We start from the raw sequence: 17,552 nt of genomic DNA on the forward strand, positions 1-17,552 counted from the left end.
TTTTAATTTGATGAATCCCAATCTATCACTTTTTTATATATATAAAAGTTTGTGCTTTTTTTTTCTTTTGGTACTGGGGACTGAACTCAGGACCTTGTGCTTGCCAGGCAGGTGTGGTCCCACTCAGTTAACTCCCTGGCCCCTAAAAGTTTGTGCTGTTTGTGCCCTAATTTAGAAACCCTTGTCCTTCAATATGATGAAAATTTTCTTCTGGTTTTTCCTAGAAGTTTCATAGGTTTAAAGTCTACAGTTATGTCCATAATTCATTTTGAGGTAATTTTTTCAGATAATGTCAGGTAATAACTTTGCTATCTAAATATTCCAACAGAATCTGTTGAAAAGACACAGATTACCACAAATTACCTTGACATCTTTGTTGAAAAAAATTGAATATATAAGTGGATCTATTTTTGGAATTTCTATTTTGTTCCACTGATTACATGAATAATTTTATGCCACTATCACACCGTATTAACTCTGTAGTTTCATAATTTTAAAATAGTTTTAACTATTCAAGCTTCTTTTTAATTTGATATAAGGAATGTTCTATAATGTCATTAAGGTAAAGTTGTTTGACAATAGAAGTACACTATATTCCTATTGATTTTTTTTCTATTTGTAACTGAGACAAGAGTGTTGAAATCTTCAAGTATAAACTTGAATTTCTTAGTTTGCCTTTTAGTTTTATCAACTTTTGCTTTACTTTTTGTAGTTTCATTATAGGGCTTAAACATATTATATCTTTTTGATGAATCTACCCCTTTGTCATTATTTTGTATGTTTTACCATCTTTTTACTGTCAATGCCTGTTTTTGCTTCATATATTTAAGGATGTTTTCCTGTATGCAGCATATATACAAAATAAGACATGTCTTTTAATTGTATTTTTATCATTTAATTTATTAATAAGTTGGTTATGTTGAAATATCACATTTTGCTTTTTAATTCTATCTTCACTTTACCTTCTTTGTTGTTTCCCTCCTTTATTCATTGTGAATCATATTTTTGGTTTTGCTTTCAGTATTCCATTTGGTCTTTACTATTAGCTGTTATGGCTTGTGTCTAGATGTCCCCCCAAAGTCTCATGCATAGGTGGGGCTTTTTCTGAGGTGGCTGAATCTACAGTGTGTGATTGATTCATGATGCAATGTTAGGCTCAAAGGCACTAGGATTAAGGGTGTGAGTGCTACCTGCCCCAAATAGTTGGGATAAGATAAAAGGGATAGAAAGAGCTGTGGTTATCCCTTGTTGCTTTTACCACCATGTTGGCACTGTAAACTGTTTCTCCTTTGCAAAACCCCTCTGCCATGTGCCACTCTGCCTTAGAGCCAGCAGATCATGGACTGAAACCTCTACAAACTGTGAGCTAAATAGAGCCTTTCCCTTTTAACTTTGAATGTCAGGTATTTTGTCTTAACAACAGAAAAGTAAGGAGGACATTAACCTATTAAGTATACTTTTTATTTTAGTGGTGGTTCTAGGGTTTATGATACATGAATTTTAGTCATCACATTCTACTTTGAAATAATGTTATTAACTCATCTACAATACAAGACTCTCTCTCATAATAGCTTACTTCCATTTCTGTCCTTTTGTTCTTTATGCTATTACAATTATTATTATTATTATTATTATTATTTATATTTAAATAGTTAATTTCTTTTCAGCCTTACTTATCTTCTTGTTTCATTATAAAGATAATATATTTTATTTGCTTCAAGTTTATTAATTATTTTTTCTTCAGTGTTGAACCTTTTGGTAAGAAATTAAGAAAATATTTTTTCAAATACTGTGTCTTTCATCTGTAGATAAGCCCTGGTCCTTGATTTTTAAAATCTATTTCTTGGGGATAAGCCCGCTGCAGACAGGCAGGTCTGTGCATGCCCTACCGAGGTCCCGAGTCCCAGGGAACAGGCAGAATCAGCCTACTGCAGACAGGTAAGTCTGTGCATGCCCTACCCAGGTCCTGAGTCACGCAGAAGACACCGAATCACCCCACTGCAGACAAGCAGCCACCTGGTTCCACACTACAAAGATGCAGAGGACACCAGACCACCAGACCATGGTACTGAGTCCCACTGCCCCCAGCCCAGAGGTAGAGGCTTCTGAGCCACCATTCCACTGCTCCTGGTCCAGAGGCAGGGGCTTCCCGGTCACCATCCCTCCTGCTGCTCCCAGCCCAGAGGATAGGGCTTTGGGGCCACCTTCTGTCCCGCTGCTCCTGGCCCAGAGGAAGGAGCTTCTGGGCCACCATCCCTCCCACAACTCCCAGCCCACAGGAAAGGGCTTATGGGTCACCATCCCTACCACTAGTCCTGGCCCCTGTTCCACCTCTCCCAGCTCAGAGGAGGTAATCCGTGCAGGTGCTAACAGCCCTCTGCCCCAGTTGAAATGAGAAAATACATAAATAAGTCTCAAAACCAGACTTCCAGATCACCTACAGCAACCCCAAAGGGAAATGAGATGGAACACTCTGATACTCAACCACCTGGAACCACTGAACTGGCAACAACAGGGGATCTGGAAAAAATGAAATCAGAAATAATTTCTCAGATAACAGGAGAAATTGTGCCCTAGTGCAAGACATGATTAATAAATCTAGAGAGGAGCTCAGGAACATGATGGAATCCCAACATAGGAAACAAATGGAATCCATAAAATAGATGCAAATAGGTTTCCAGGACATGAAAAACTTCCTTGAAAGTCTACACAGCAGAATGAGCCAATGTGAGGACAGAATTTCAGATATAGAAGATAAGATTGCAATTAGTGACCAGGAAAAGAAAAATTGCTTCAAAATTATAAGGGAACATGAGAAATCAATCCAGCAGCTTCTAGATGATGCAAAGAAGAATAACATAAGACTGATTGGGCTCAATGAAGAAACAGGAGAGAGTGGACATGACATAAAAAATCTCTTCACAGAAATAATGGCAGGAAACTTCCCAAGCATGGGAAAAGAGCTTGACATACAGATAAGTGAGGCATAAAGGACTCCAAATAGCCTTGATCAAAAAAAATCTACACACAGGCATATAATTATTAAGATTTCAGAAACTCAACAGAAGAACAAAGCTCTACAAGCAGTTAGAGAAAAGAAACACATCACATACAAAGGAAAGCCCATCAGAATCACAGCAGACTTCTCAACACAAACCATCAAGGTGAGAAGAGCTTGGAGTGAAATATTCCAAGCCCTAAAAGAAAACAGCCTCCAAACCAGATTGATGTACCCTGCAAAACTATCTTTCAAAATGGATGGAGAAATAAGATACTTTCATGACAAAGAGCACCTTAGGAACTCCATGAATACAAAACCAGCACTCCAAAGAATTTTACACAATATCCTAGGAACAGACATTAAGGATCACAACCCCAGGAAGCAGAGCAGAATGAACCCATCTGGCATGACAAGAAATTAAATGGAAAGAGGGAGAACCCAACAAAAAGAAAAAGTCATGGCAATGACAAGTCAATACGTTTCAGTTATAACCATCAATGTTAATGGTCTCAATTCACCAATCAAAAGAAATAGACTGGCAGAATGGGTCAAGAAGCAAAATCCAACAATATGCTGCATACAAGAAACACATTTCATTCAAAAGGCAACTCATAGACTGAAAGTTAAAGGGTGGAAAACAATACTCCATGTGACAGGAACCCCCCAAAAAGCAGGAGTAGCTATCCTCTTTGCAGATCAAGTTGATTTCAAACCAACACTGATTAAGAGAGACAGAGAGGACACTACATCCTTGTAAAGGGAAGAATCCAAGAGGAAGAGATGACAATCATAAATATCTATGCACCAAACACTAGTGCATCCAACTATATAAAACAAATACTAATGGACATGAAAAGTCATATATGCACTAATACAATTGTAGTGGGGGACCTCAACACCCCACTGTCACAGATAGATAGATCAACTAGACTAAAAATAAGTAATGAAATACTAGAACTCAATCAAACTCTTGAACAAATGAACTTAACAGATGTTTACAGAGTCTTCCACCCCACAAAATAAGAATACACATTCTTCTCAGCTGCACATGGGTCATTCTCAAAAATAGGCCACATACTCACGCATAGAACATGTTTAAGTAAGTGCAAAGGAATTGAAGCTATCCCCTGTATATTATCAGACCATAGTGCGATGAAATTGGAGATCCATAGCAAAAGAAACTCAAAAAATTTCACGAACACGTGGAAATTGAACCACACACTTCTGAATAACCAATGGGTCACAGAGGAAATTAAAGAAGAAATCAGACAGTTCCTTCAATTAAATGACAATGACAATACAACATATTGGAATCTATGGGACACAATGAAAGCAGTCTTACGAGGGAAATTCATAGCAGTGAATACGCATATTAGGAAAACAGAACAAGCTCAATTAAACAACCTGATGCTGAACCTCAAGCTTCTAGAAAAAGAAGAGCAGGACACCCCCAAAACTCATACAAGGGAAGAAATTATAAAGATCAGAAGAGAAATCAATGCAATGGAGACTAAGAGAATGATACAAAAAATCAATGAAGCCAAGAATTGGTTCTTCAAAAGAATCAACAAAATTGACAAACCCTTAGCCAAACTTCTCAGAAAAAGGAAAGAAAAGGCCCAAATCCATGCAATTAGGAATGAAAAGGGTGAAATTGCAACAGACCCAGCAGAAATTCAGAGGATCATCAATACCTACTTCTAGAACCTATATGCCAATAACATGGACAACACAGAAGAAATGGACAGATTCCTAGATACATATGAAGTACCAAATTTGAACAAAGAAGACCTAAAAATTCTGAACAACCCAATATTAACCAATGAAATTGAAACTGTAATTAAAAACTTATCAACTAAGACAAGCCCGGGCCCTGATGGCTTCACTGCTGAATTCTACAAGACATGTAGAGAGGAACTGCTGCCACTACTGTTTAAACTCTTCAATGAAATTGAAAGGGAAGCAATACTCCCAAATTCATTCCTGGAAGCAAACATCAACTTGATCCCCAAAGCAGAGAAGGACCCAACTGAAAAAGAGAACTATAGGCCAATCTTGCTAATGAACATAGATGCAAAAATCCTTAATAAGATCCTGGCAAACAGAATGCAGAAGAATATCAAGAAGATCATACACCCTGATCAAGTGGGATTCATCCCAGGGATGCAGGGATGGTTCAATATATGAAAATCAATCAATGTAATATGCTATATCAATAGAGCCAAGGATAAAAACCATATGATTATCTCCATAGATGCAGAAAAAACATTTGACAAAATCCAACATGAATTTATGATAAAACCCCTACAAAAAATTGGAATAGATGGTCTCTACCTCAAACTGATAGAAGCCATCTATGAAAAACCAACAGCCGATATCATACTAAATGGTCAAAAACTGAAATCCTGCACACTCAAATCAGAAACAAGACAAGGATGCCCACCATCACCACTCTTGTTCAATATAGTTCTGGAAACATTAGCCACGGCAATTAGACAAGAGAAAGAAATAAAAGGAATAAAGATAGGTAATGAAGAAGTCAAATTGTCATTATTTGCAGATGACATGATACTCTATATGGAAGACCCCAAGAAGTCCACCAGAAGTCTTCTAGACTTAATAACCAAATTCAGTCAAGTAGTTGGTTACAAGCTCAACACACAAAAATCAATAGCTTTCCTCTACACAAATGACAGACTCACTGAGAGAGAAATAGGGCAAATAATTCCTTTCACAATAGCATCCAAAAAACTGAAATACCTAGGAATCATCCTAACAAAAGAAATCAAAGACCTCTTCTCTGAAAACTATGGCACTCTGAAAAGAGAGATTGAAGATGATATCAGAAAATGGACAGACATCCCCTGCTCCTGGGTACGAAGGATTAATATAAGGAAAATGGCCATACTTCCAAAACTGCTATATAGATTTAATGCAATTCCAATTGAGATCCCAGCAGTATACTTCATGGACCTTGAGAAAACAATCCAAAAATTCATTTGGAACAAGAAGCGACCCAGAATAGCAAAAGCAATTCTAGGTAACAAAGACATGACAGGGAGTATCACAATCCCCAACCTGCAACTCTACTACAAAGCTGCTGTGATAAAAACAGTATGGTACTGGCAAAGAAACAGACCTGAGGACCGGTGGAACAGATTAGAAGATGCAGAAACAATGCCAGACACACTCTGCCATCTCATCTTCAACAAAGGAGCCAAACACCCTCACTGGAGGAAAGATAGCCTCTTTAATAAATGGTGCTGGAAAAATTGGGCTTCAACTTGCCAAAGATTAAAACTAGACCTGTATCTCTCACCATGCACTAAACTAAAATCAAAATGGATTAAAGATCTAAATATTAAAATAGAAACTCTGTACCAGTTGGAACAGAGGTTAGGTAGAACCCTTGAAGACATCGGTGTAGGAAAAGATTTTATTTACAAAACCTCAGTTGCCTGTGAACTAGCACAAACAATCAACAAGTGCGATCTCTTCTTATTAAAAGGCTTCTGCACAGCAAGAGAAACCACCAGCAGTGTGAAGAGACAACCCACAATGTGGGAAAACATCTTCCCCTGCTCTTCCTCAGACAAAGGTCTACTATCTCGAATCTATAAAGAACTTAAAAAGATCAGACCTCCCAAATTTAAAGACCCAATCCAAAAATGGGCGTCTGAAATGAACAGACATTTCTCAGACAAAGAATTAGAAACAGCAAATAAATACATGAAAAAATGTTCAACATCACTGGTCATTCGAGAGATGCAAATGAAAACAAGGCTGAGATTCCACTTCACTCCAGAAAGAATGGCTGCTATCATGAAATCAACCAATATCAAATGCTGGCAGGGCTGTGGGGAAAGAGGAACCCTGCTCTAGTGCTGGTGGGAGTGTAGACTGGTGCAAGCACTGTGGAAATCAGTATGGAGATACCTCAAAGAACTAGGACTGGAAGTCCCATTTGATCCCGCTATTCCACTGCTGGGGATCTTCCCCAAAGAATTAAAAGAATCATACCACAGTGATATATGTGTGCCCATGTTCATAGCAGCACAGTTGGTAATAGCTAAAACTTGGAAACAGCCCAAATGCCCATCAACTGAAGACTGGATAAAGAAAATGTGTTTTTTAAAATAAAATGGAGTACTATTCAGCCATAAAAAATGAGAAATTAGAGACATTTATAGCTAAGTGGATGCACATTGAGGCAATACTCTTAAGTGAAATAAATAGGACACACATGTATAAACACCGAATAGTTTCTCTGGTGTGAGAAAGTGAAAGTGTAAATAAAAAGTAAAATGTATAATAGGTAATGTGAAATAGGAAGAAAAGGGGCAAAGGGGAAGGAAGTGGGAGGGCTAGGGGAAAGGATAGAAGGGAATGGGATTAATATGAGAAAATGGAAAAATAGGATCAAAATCTTTGTAAATAGGGAGAAATGGAGGGGTTTAATGGAGTGATGGTCAAGGGTGAAAAATAAGAACCAAGAGAGACTATGTAAAAGTGCAAATTTCCAATGATGAATGTCATTATATTGTATACCTAAAATGTACCAATGATTAGAATGAATAAGCGATAATGTAAAATAGGAAGAAAAGGTCCAAAGGGGTAGGGGTAGTGGGAGGGGCAGGGGAAAGGAAAGAAGGGAAAGGAAAAATGCTGAGAAATGGAAAAAATGGAAATAAAGTCTTTGTAAATAGGGAAGGGTGGAGGGGGTGAAGGGAGGGCTAGGAATGGGGAAAAAATAAGAACCAAGATGCATTATGTAAAGGTACAATTCCCAATGAGAAATGTAATTGTGTTGTATATCTACAATGTACCAATAAAAGAATTTAATAAGAAAATTTTTTAAAAAATCTATTTCTTGGGCCGGGGATTTAGCTCAGTGGTTCTAGAACCTGCCTCGAAAGCACAAGGTCCCAAGTTCAATCCCCAGTACCAAAAAAAAAAAAAAAAAAAAAAAATCTATTTCTCCTCTCATTACATTTATCTTTCCTTTTAAATACCTGAATATCATGTATTAGTTTCTCTGAACACATTTTTTATTAGTTCTTTCAAATATTCTATTTTTTATCTGTGTTTTATAGACTGAGTTTTCTCACCGATTGTGGGCCATCATTACTTGATTTTTGTCATGTCTGGTAAAATTTATTGGCTGCTGAACAGTATGAATTTTATGTGTCTAAGTATATAGATATTGTTGCCTTCCTTAACAGCATTGGGCTTTGTTTTGATGGGCAGTTAAATTGCTTGTTTGTAAGTTAGACCCTCGGTAGGTCTAGTTGTAAGTTTTCTAGAGCAAGTCTAAAGTGACCTTCACTCAGAATTCTCCTGCTAGTTCAGCTGTATTTTCAAAGCCTCACACCTCTGAGGTCTTCACTGAATGCCTGGTTTATCTCTAAGAACTCTTCATTCTGATATCAAAATTCAGTTTCTTGTATGAGCTCTGGGAATTGCTCAGTTTCTATTTCCCAGTTGTGTGCTTGCTTTGGCAGCACATATTCTATTTCCCAGTTGTACTTTACCTGCCTTTATGAAATTTCACTAGAATTAGATCTGCTTAATGGAAGAGATCTATGTGATTATTATGAACATTTCTGGAGACATTTTTAGGTATATTTGTGTCCTTTATGACAGTCTGGTCTATAATTACTCATCATCTTCTCTTCCTGAACTGTAATCTTCATCTCCTTAGTTTGGCCAGTTCACTATTTTCTTGTATGGAATCTGTGGTCAGGAAATTGCCTCTAGGCAAAAAATTGGAGCAACTGTGGGGCTCATCTTGCTTTTCTTCTCTCATACACTACACTAACACAATCCTTTGCTGTCTGTTGTCTAGATCTTGAAAAAAATAGATTCATACATTTTGCACAGTTTCTAATCGTTTAAAGAATGAGGTTAAATCTGAGGTTGTTACTTTGTCATGAGCCAAAATAGAAAGCCATACTGATTTTTACATCTTAAAAATTAGACAGTACTTCAAGTATAAAAAATTATGGGAATATAGACTCATTTAACAGGATTAAAAATGATTTTCTTCTAAGAAGCACTGCAGATATAGTTGAAGCTTCATTTGACCCCAATACATTTCTTTTCTTCCCTTTTTAGAGGCAATTATTGGTTTATTTTTCTCAGTTGTTTTTGAATATTTTTATTGTAAGTCTATTTATCCATCCACAGCAGGCAACATTATGGTTTTATTTAAATATCATCCTTGATGCACTCACTCACTCATCTAGAGTTGTTTTCTGCAACCACACTGACTCCTGTCTCTGCCTTATACAGCCTTTTTTGATACCTTAATCTCACAAGTGTCCATCGCAGTGGCAGAGTCTGTCTCTTCTGTCTTTCTCCTGAGTTCAGTGAGTGTTGACTACACTTAGGCATTAATAACTTTCACTGCAGTCACAAAAGTTCCTCCAGTAAGAAAGGTAAGGCAAATGTAAAGTTCATATCTCATGGCCCCTTTTTCTCAAGAATCAGTTTTGCACTTTCTGCTGTCCATACCAGAAATAATTGCAATGTTACTTCACTCAGTTTTTTAGTTGTTTATTATAGAAGCAAGTCTGAAGCCAAATCATGGCTAAAAGCAGAAGTTCCCTATGTATTAAAAGTGCAGTGATTGTTTCTTATGTAACAAAACATTATTAGTACTTATGTAAATCCAAAATCTCACTATTTCTGAAAATAAAATGCTGATATACCATTATCTCATGCAAAATTTCCTTTCTTCTTGTTAGATAAATCACTCAGAATTTTTCTTCATCTCTTACTATATATAGCTCACCATCTTTAGTTGTTGTTTTTCTACTCCCATTTGTTAAATATTTTCTGCTTCTTTTATTGCACAGGCTTTCTCTGGGCAGTCATACTCCCAATGACAAATAAGGAAATCATGTTTATTTGAAAAAATGAAAGTGGATAAAATAACAAGCAGACCCCCCCAAAGAATCACTTAAAGAACAAAGAATATTTTTTAATGTCACATAACAGTCCAAAGTAAATATTGTAGCCTAGTGGAAAAATTGCTTCAAGGGCCCATGTTTCCCTCAAGTCATTGCTTCATCACTCTTCTTCATCAAGTCACTGCTTCATTGGGGTGGTCTCTGTGGGCAATGCTCTGTTGCCAAATTCCAGTCATCCATAGTCACCAAGAAGAAGAAAAATCTTGAATATGATATTGACATTTTTTACACTAGTTCAACTATCAATTCTATTGTCCTAGTTATCATTCCAACATTACCTTATACCATTTCCATCTTTCATACATTTTCCATGTAGCATCCAGGATAAACTTTTAAAAATATGTCTGATTGTCATTTTTAAAAAAGCAATGATTAAAAAGATGAAGTCCAAACTTGCTTAACTTGGTATAAATCTCTCTTCTACCTATTCCTTATTAATTCTCAGTTATATCCATGGTCATACTTTCATATTTTTAACTCTATCATCCAGCACTATTGAACTAATTTCAATTTGTTGATTTAATATGTTCAATCTTAATTATTTTAGATATGCCATTGCCTTTGTTTAGATACTATTTTATTTTCCTTTGGTTAGCTGTTTTACATCTTTCAATCATTTTTCAGGTTTCAACTTAAATTTTACTTCTACTAGTGTATATATAAGACACTTTAATCTAGGTAATCAGGAAAGTAATTGAAACTGAGTTGAAAATTGTTAATGTATCAGTCAGCTCTCCAGTTGCTGAGGCAAAACACTCAATACTCATTCTTTAAAGGAGGAGCAGTTGAGAGGTTGCTTGGCTCTAAGGCAGAGACAGATCATGGGGCAAGGACAAGGTGGAGAAAATCTGCTCAATCCATGGCTGCCAGGAAGCAGAGCATACAAAAAGAACATCAGTGAGAAATACACTTTCCAAAGGCTCGCCCCCAGTGGCCCACATCCTCCAACTAGACTGTATCTCCTAACATCTCATTCAGCTAAGAAAATTATTAGATTGATCCACTGATGAATGTGGCATCCTTATGATCCAATTGCCTCTCTAGGAGTCTCTTAATCCAATCAAGTTGATCTCTAACATTAATAAAGTCTTTAACTGAGGAAGCTATTATTTATGCATTCATTTAACAATTTTAATAGAAGTTCTGTTGCAAATGGCCAGAATATTTGACCACAAATTCAGAAACATTAACTAAGATTCACTAAATTGGGTATCATCCAGTTATAAAAGCACTGTACTTATAGCCCTGTAACTGAATGTGGTAATGTAGAAGAAGCATGTGGGAATTTATTTAAACACTTTCCTCTTGTTCAGCTGCCATACTTTTGGTACCCTCAAATATATTTTTTATAACAAGACACAGCTAGTAAGGCCCTATAATGTCAGCTCAATTAAAATTTGTTCAAAGTGAAATCTACTGTGCCTACTTATTGTTCCCACATGGAAATGGGTAGTTTGGATTGAGTGTCTTGGCACAAGAGTTATATTTATTTTCAATTTGACTCATCTCCAATTCAACTTGAAAAACTGCCTGTCACTGACATTGCCAAAGACATTTCATCAAAGTCTGTACTTCCTCAAATTTCCAAGAAAGGTGGGGGAGGATTCTTATTTTTGTTAGGTGGTCCCAATAATTTCAAATCTGGAAGAATGTCAAACCTGGAGAAAAATATTTCCATTTAGACTAATACTTGTATTATAATATTGTCAATAAAATTATTTACCTCAATCCAGTGGGCCCTAGGAATTACTTTGGTGTTCATCTTACAATTTTTAAAATTTCTTTCTTCCTTTATTTTATTTTGTATAAGATTGTTTCTAAAATTTCTAATCTTTTATCTATTTGCTCATTGATGGGGGAGTGATATATTTACATAATACTTAATGCATAGTACACAGTAGGGTCTCAGTAAATATTTAAAGCTAAGAAGTCTATGGATATCACTGAAGTGACCAATAGTAATACTTCTTCAACTATCTGAGGAAACAATGTGACAATATACAGTGTCATCATCTTTTAAAATATATATTTCAGTTTCTCCCAGAAAGATTCATTTTCTAAATTAATTCTTAAAAAGTTTCTGGTTTGAAGTAAATGCTAATAAAATAATCTACATGAAGGTGAACAAAGGAGTTAAAATGTTAAATAGTACTTGTGATTGTTTATGTAAAGAAATTACTCATGAATTTATAATGAGGTATAACAGACTTAGTATGTTTGTTACTTGCTGTTTGTGGCACCAACTAAATCCCCTGAACTTGCAGAAATAAGGATCAGAATTTTCAAGAAAGGTGCACAGTAAAATGTTGCCAGTATAGAAAATAAGTATCCTTTCAGGGAGATTTAAAAATGAAGTAACAAAATATTTGAGTCAAAATATTCCTCATAGAAATGGAAAAATGTCAAGTTAGTGACAAAAGTAATGTCACTAGTAGAAGTGAAGCCAGAGATGGAGCACAATCATGTGAAATTCTATGAGCCCTTCTAACTCTGTCTCCATCTCACTGAGCATATATAGTTATTTGGCACCAAATTCCCGCATAGGGAGCATAGGAGGTGAATTTAGCCCTATTATATTTCTAGTGATTTTGTAATCAACTGAAGCTCAAAAATATTTAGTGTTTTTTTTTTCCTTAATTGCTAACTAGCATGGAAAGATCTTATTGTTCTCTTCACAATAAGCACTGTTACACATTTTGGCCCAAGTCCCTGAAAGTCTGCAGGAGAAAAAACTGACATTGCTGTAACTGGGCCTGATATGAGGGTTTTATTAGTAATAAGAATCAAATGAGAGATGGGCTGTCACAAGTGTGAACACCAACTTCATAGCTGGCTGGCCATTTTTGGTGAGCATGTAAATGTCTCAAGTGTTTTCCAAAAATATGACGATGAAAAAACAAGTCAAAGATGAGGGTCATATAGGACCCAGATGAAGAGGATGAGATTCCTACCCGATCATGAATTTATTTACCCCAAATCTTCCCAATATCATGACATTGTACAAAAGGAATAGTGCAGATGAAGTTCACAGTATGTTTGTAAACAAGCTTTCATCCAAACATGGGTATTACTAATTCTTGGCTCAAATATCAGAGAATAGTTGTAGCAATGACCATCAAGGAGAGACCAGTATTGCCTCTTCCCAATAGTTGTTATAGATTCTCTGGATAATCTTAAAAACTTTATTTTTCCCCAATTGTAAACTTTACAACATACAAAATTACCAAGAGTAATTTTGCATTTTGTTTTTAAGCATCTTTATACTAATTGAATAGTCTGACTAGACTTTTGTACTATTACAATGCAGTAATTCTAAGATTTCTTTCATGCTAAACCCTCGTTATTAAGGAAAACTAGAGGACATGTCTCGTAGAAATACTATCTTGGCCAAAAATCTCTTGTTTCTAAGCCTTAAATTTCTACCAAGTTAGTAACTCAGTAATATCGACTTCAAATGTTCCTGGTCAACTGGACTGATGGTGAGCCTAGATAATTTCATGAGTTGCACTTGTAAGTCAGAAAGTTTAGGTGAAACTACTATTAGATTACAGTAAGACAATGGAAATTTTGGAAGGAACTATATGCCCTTTTGAGGCCTCGTGATTTTTTTAGTGCATTACAATTTCCAAGCTCCGTGGAATTATAAACATTGCTTATAATTATATTAAAATACCAAGATAAATCTATAAAACACCAATAATGATCTCAATTAAACAGAATTTTAAAAATGCACATAACACATCTCTTCTAAACAAAAAGGAAAGATTCTTCAATAAGAGACTTTAACTGACTGCATTGTTTTAAAATGGCTTTATGTTTAAGTGTCCTAAGGCCAGAGTAATGAGGGAATGATACAAAGATACTTTTTTCAGGAGAAAGAATAACAATACTTCATGGCTTAATTTACTCATAACCCTGTCTCTCAGAATTTTCTTACAGCCAACTTTCTGTATTCATAAAACAGTCAGTCATTCTTGACATCAGTCTTCAGAAGTCAGATACAGAGGACTTTGGAATCACTGGGTCTGGGAAGTTTCAAAGGAAGCTGAAAAATAAGCAGCCATTTAAATTTCCTACAATTCTGTCTGGAAACCTCATTAAGAAAACAGAACAGGAAAATATTTTTTCCCTCTATGTTGAAATAGTATCCAATTTATGTAAATTGAAAATTTTTCAGTTACAGTTTTGCCACTGGATGATGCTCTTGTATTTTCAGTAAGGCAAAACAGAGTTAGAAATATAGTTCAGTCTTCCTATTCTGGCTAAAATGTAACATACAATAGCATTACAATAGCAAATTTTGGAAAATGGGCATCTTCTAAAAAGAAGCATTGGAAAAACTTGGTGACAATATGTGAAGTAGTGAAGAATGTATTATCTCTATTCAGTTCTAGTGTCTGAGTTCCATGACTGGGACGATACTTTGAGCTAGCAACCACGTAGGATTGTGTTGCCCAGTATTGCTTTTATTTATGATTCTGAGGCTTTTAACATGCAAAAGAGTCTAATGAGACATCCATTGCTCTAAAGAAATGTTTTATCACAATCAGAGAATTTAAGATTAATGCTCTTAACTTTTTAATTGCAAAAGCCAGGGCCCATAAAAATGAGGGCAAAAGCAAAACCACACAGATTAGTCAAAGAGTCTCTTTTCGTTCTCATCCTGAGGAACTACCCTGGGTTGTACAGTGGGAAAGTAAGGAAGGTTGAAGAGAACACCGTGTCAGATATTTGAATGTCTCAGAAAAGGAGCTGTGTGCCATTCTTTTTGAGCTAAGCTCCTTTGGAAAGAAAATAGGAGCATTACATATATTGGAAACTTGTCCATTTGTCTTGTTCTTCCTCCATCAATACAAATGGCAACTAAGTACCACAACCATATTGGAAGAAAAACAGTGAGAACAAAAACAGCAAAAAATAAAGGGAGGCCAAGAAGAAGGAAGGAAGGAAAGAGATATTTTAATGAAATGGCTCACCTGTGAAAGTTGGAAAATTCAAACTTTCAAGGTGTGTGAAGCAGTCTAGGGACTCAGGGAAGAGCTGATGCTGCATCTTGAATCTAAAGAAAATCTAGAACCAGAATTCTTCTTTTCTTGGAGGGAGGCCTTCAAAAGATTGGAAAATTCCCTTACATTATGGAGAGTAATCTGCCTGACCCAAAGTCTACTTATTTAAATGCTAATATCATCCAAAAATACCTTCACAATATTGAGACTAGTTTTTGACCGAATATCTATGTGTACTATGACCTAGCTAAATTAACTGAAATTAACCATCATATATGTTAAAAAATTCAGCAAAACACTGGGTAACAAATTTTAGGAAATCTAGAATGTGAAAAGAAGAGAAGATAGGCTAAGAGACAAAATAAAAGCTATGAATCTTTAGATTTCAGAATAATATGGTTTATAAACAAAAACTAGTATCTAAAATTTTCTTCTAAAATTTAAGAACACCCAAATAGAGAAAATATTAAAAAGATCTTCACACAGAAGAACATTTCCAAAGGAATATGAATCATATCAGCATCAGAGCTGTCATTGTCAATCATTGAACATTAGAAGATTATATGTACTCCGTTCAAAACATTAAAAAATGTGATATTTAATCTAAAATTTTATACCTAGTCTATCAATCAAATCAGAAGTTAGGAAGAAAGGATTTTTCTTTTTCTTTCTTTTTTTTGAGGTTAAGAGTAGGAAACTTTATTGAGAGAGATAGCTCCTGAGAGACAGGAGGGGACCCAAAAATGGGTTGTCAATGAGCCCACTTTTCTGAGAAAGTATTATAGAGCCAAGTCATGATAAGGAAACAACATGGGCTAAATTTATTTTCAGATGAAATATTATAGGTTTATTTAAAACTTATTTCTCACCTTGAGTATGCAAAATACAAACTCCACAAAATGTTCATTTCTTTACTTCCTAGTTTACAAATATACAAATTATCTGGGCATGGTGGCACATACCTGTAATCCCAGCACTCGGGAGGCTGAGGCACAAGGATTACTGTGAGGCCAGCCTAGGCTACAAAGTGAGTTCAAGGCCAGTCTGAACTAATAGTGAGACCCTATCTCAAAACACAAAAAACAAAATCTGGGTCTTGTCTCCCTCCCCAACTCAAAGATCTAATTTATATCCTGATAGCCACTACTTCCAGTCTCTCCCATGGCATTTTGTAAGTCTGGGCATGTTCAAGTTGGACTTAGAACCGGAATGATAGAAGATCCGGTCACAGATTCCATCTGTTCTTTGTTTTTTGTTTTTTGTGTTTTTCTTTTGGATTTCTCCTTTCTCCTGATTATCCACTCACAAGCTGACCTGCTGGGAACTTGACCATGATTGTAGAGCTTGCCAGCTGGGCTCCTCCCCTTGGGGGAGGACAATACAAAAGGTTTTAAAAAAGACTGAATTCTCTCCTGGCAGTGCAGTTCATTTCCACTCTGGGATTTAAAAGTGCTGCTTCGTGTGTAAGGCGAGGTGGCCCGACTTGAAGAAGGCCCGGTGGCACTTCTGGCACTGGAAAGGGCGTTGCTCCTCCATGTGTTTGCAGGAACTTCCACTTGAAGCCATCCCAGTCTCAGCAGTACTGCTTCTCACCTGTGTGGGTTCGCAGGTGTGCCTTGAGGTGAGAACTCTTTGTATAGGTCTTGCCACAGCCTGCATAATCACAAGTGTAGGTGGTTGTCCTTTTCCAGGGCCACGACCTTCTTCCTCTCTTTGGCTTGGTCTCCTCCGGCAGGCAGAAACAGGGTGGCATGAGCTCTTGGTAGTGAAGTGGTGGGATGGGCGGCGGCGTCTGGTCAGAGAGGAAGGCTGGGTAGTTGGGTCCCGGATGGGGATGGAATCCTGGGGGAAGCGGCAGGGCAGGGGGACAGTCCCTGGTGCTCAGCAGTTCCTCGGGACCTCTGGTCGGGTTAGTCCTGCTCGGGAGCTGCCGCCCCAGGGTGAAGTCATGTGCGCTTGGCTGGTGCCCATTGCTGAGTGGAGTGGCGGCCCAGAGCCCAAGGGGGCCTACAGGAGCCAGTAGAGGGAGCAGGGCACCGCCTCCCGCTTGATCTTGGGGCACACTTGCTGCGGCCCGCCGCTATGGGGCGCCACCGCCGCTGGTTCCTGCCATGCGGCTGCCACACTCACTCTCCGGGGCGCTCAGCGACGCCTGCGGCACAAACTTCAAGAAAGGATTTTTCAAACATGTGATGGTCTAAAACTTTTTTGTTTACATACTCTCAATTAGAGTGTTAACTAAAAGATTTACCCTAGAAAATTGAGATGGTGAAAAAAGTTATCAAAGGAAAAGACTTCTTGAGACAGCTTAGATCTTGAATGCTTGCCCCTCCAAAAGGGCCATGAGTTAAAGGCTTGAACTTGAAGGTGGCACTATTACGAAGTAGTGGAATTTTTAAGAGGTAAGACCTAAGGGGAAGTCTTTAGGTCATTGAAAGCATAAGCTTGAAGGAGACTTTGGGACCCTGGCCCCTTGCTCTTCTGCTTCCTGGCTCATGAGTAAATGTTTTATGTTCTCCCGCACACACCCACCATGATATGATGTGGGCACAAAGCAAAGAAAAAAACAGTCAT

General features: G+C 37.0%; 1 pseudogene; it reads right to left on the reverse strand.

Moving 5' to 3' along the window:
• Positions 1-15,024, reverse strand: part of LOC147830417 (large ribosomal subunit protein eL37-like) — a 102,959-nt pseudogene extending 87,935 nt beyond the window's left edge.
• Positions 15,025-17,552: the final 2,528 nt, after the last annotated feature.

The sequence above is a fragment of the Heterocephalus glaber genome, unplaced genomic scaffold (assembly GCF_053883595.1).
Source record: "Heterocephalus glaber isolate CG9 unplaced genomic scaffold, H.glaber_assembly_v1.0 deba00000122, whole genome shotgun sequence".
In the NCBI taxonomy this organism is placed as follows: domain Eukaryota; kingdom Metazoa; phylum Chordata; class Mammalia; order Rodentia; family Bathyergidae; genus Heterocephalus; species Heterocephalus glaber.